At 46.8% G+C, this 2,500-nt stretch overlaps 1 pseudogene; it reads left to right on the top strand.

Moving 5' to 3' along the window:
* Nucleotides 1-2,500, top strand: part of LOC143262679 (large subunit ribosomal RNA) — an 8,812-nt pseudogene that overhangs the window by 2,298 nt on the left and 4,014 nt on the right.

The raw sequence follows: 2,500 nt of genomic DNA, 5'->3' as shown, positions 1-2,500 counted from the left end.
GGAGATAGGGTTTGGAACGCGAAGAGCACCGCAGTTGCGGCGGTGTCCGGATCATCCCCTCGGACCTTGAAAATCCAGGAGAGGGCCACGTGGAGGTGTCGCGCCGGTTCGTACCCATATCCGCAGCAGGTCTCCAAGGTAAAGAGCCTCTAGTCGATAGATTAATGTAGGTAAGGGAAGTCGGCAAATTGGATCCGTAACTTCGGGATAAGGATTGGCTCTGAGGAGCGGGGCGTGTCGGGCTTGGTCGGGAAGCGGGTCTGGCTGACGTGCCGGGCCTGGGCGAGGTGAACGGCTCTCGTGGCTGGGATCCGAGCTCGGTCCCGTGCCTTGGCCTCCCGCGGGACGGTGATGCGTAATATAGACCTCTTGTTAGGTCCATTAGCCTCTCCCGTCCTAGTCGCACAGGTACCTCCTCGTGGTTCCCGACGGTAACGTGATGTATTGTTTGGACCTGTCCATTCAGTGCATTGCGGCTAAATCCTGTGCGACACGACGTGCCGGTCTGACTGGGGTAGCGGGGTCAGGGCATGGCGAACCGAACATCTTCGTTCGCCATGTCGTCTGGAAACCCTACCCAAGGCCAATCTCACGTCCGACCCTTAGGCAAGGTCACGTGGCGCCGGAAAAAGGACCATTTGTATGCCTGGTCCGAGCTAACGAGATGGCCGATCCATTGGCGTAAGCCGTATGGACTCGCGGGGTTTGCAGCCCTCCGAGTTCATGCCCTTCGGGGCAAATATATATTGCACCAAAACATAAGACAACAAGCCTCGGACGCTGTCGGTCCCAAGCAGTGGCGACAGCAAGGGTGGATTCCCTTCCCCAGCGAGCAAATAGCTCGTTGGGTTCAAACGACGACGACCATGCTGTTCAAAAGGCTCTCGATTTAGACAATACGTTTTTATGCCCGAGTTGTGGGACCGATCTGAGCGCTCGTACCGCTGCCAGCGCCGCCCAACACAAAAGGCGATGTAATGCGCCTCCTCCGCAGGCCGATGGTTATGCGTGTGAGACCTGTAAAAATACGTATGAGACATACGCCGGATTACGCCAGCATCAACGGAGGACTCACATCGAGAACTACAATACCGCCGATCTCGATCTCCACAATAAACGCCTCGCTTCTTCGAGGGCTCAATATACCGATGATGAGATCAGAGCAATAGCCCACGATGAAATAGATATTACTAAAAATGCAAAGTTATTAGGAAAAGAAATAATTAAAATTCTATCAGAAAAATCCGGCCGCTCTTTTGACGGTATTAAAAAATTAAGACAAAAAGAAAAATACAAATCATACCTCAGTGAAGCCCTCGACGAGGCGGGCCAGACCAATATCTTGAGTACCTGCCCGTTGGTGCCGCGGGTGCTGCTAACCAGATGTGACGATCCTCGCGCGCGCGGAGACATCGACACACGCGAAGCGACATCATCTCCGCACAGTACAACTATACCTGATGATATACGCAACATCCTGGCTGAACTTAAAGTACAAGTAGGCCATCACATGGCAGAAATTATTGAAAATGCCCTGTCTAACACACCTTCTGAAGACACTATGTTAATGATGGACCAATACATAGAAAACTTAACATCATATGTTGCTTCGCTCGCTGATGAAACCGATAAATACAATGAAAATAGTAACTCAGTAGATAAAACCCATAAAACTAGTAACAAGAAAAATAAATATAATAAAAGCAATAAACAAAATAAAAATAATAAATACAATAAAAACAATACAAGCAACAACAGAGTTATAAATACAATGGACGATAAAAATAATAAAAATAAATTAAATAACTATCAGAACGAAAACAAGAATAAAAATAACAGTAAAAAGAACAAGCATAGAAATAAATGCAATGAAAGTAATAAAAGAAAAGGCAACCGCGCTAAAAGGATAGCGACTGATTACGCCAGATTCCAAAAACTCTATAACAAAAACCCAACCCAACTGGCTGAGCATATAATTACCGGAAACCCACTCAACATTACAGAATCTCCGACGATAGAATCATTTGAAGAATATTATTCTAAACTATTCGAACACAAGGATGTCGAATGGAAACCTCAGAAGCGAAAAACAGATACCAATAGTAATATCAACCTTTCAAATCCGATATCACCGACCGAGATACACGAGCAACTTACCAGGATGAAACAATCCGCTCCAGGCACCGACGGAATTGATCGATCGACTCTTAGGCAAATGCCACGCAAGGAGCTGTGTGCACTATTGAATATTGTATGGGGAATGAAGACGTTACCCTCTGTGCTAAGATCGAACAGAACAACACTGTTACCTAAATCCGGCGACTTGATGGACCCAAAACAATGGCGGCCCATAACCATCTCAAGTCATATACTGCGCCTACTAAATAAAATCATCGTGTCGCGCCTTGAGAATGAAATACCTCTGTTTCACACGCAAAGAGGCTTCACGAGAACCGACGGGATAATGGCTAATAGTACCATCCTACAAACACTAATTAAA

The sequence above is a fragment of the Megalopta genalis genome, unplaced genomic scaffold (assembly GCF_051020955.1).
Source record: "Megalopta genalis isolate 19385.01 unplaced genomic scaffold, iyMegGena1_principal scaffold0166, whole genome shotgun sequence".
Classification (NCBI taxonomy): domain Eukaryota; kingdom Metazoa; phylum Arthropoda; class Insecta; order Hymenoptera; family Halictidae; genus Megalopta; species Megalopta genalis.
Note: the sequence above shows the minus strand (reverse complement) of the source record. Positions and strands in the feature narration are given on the sequence as shown.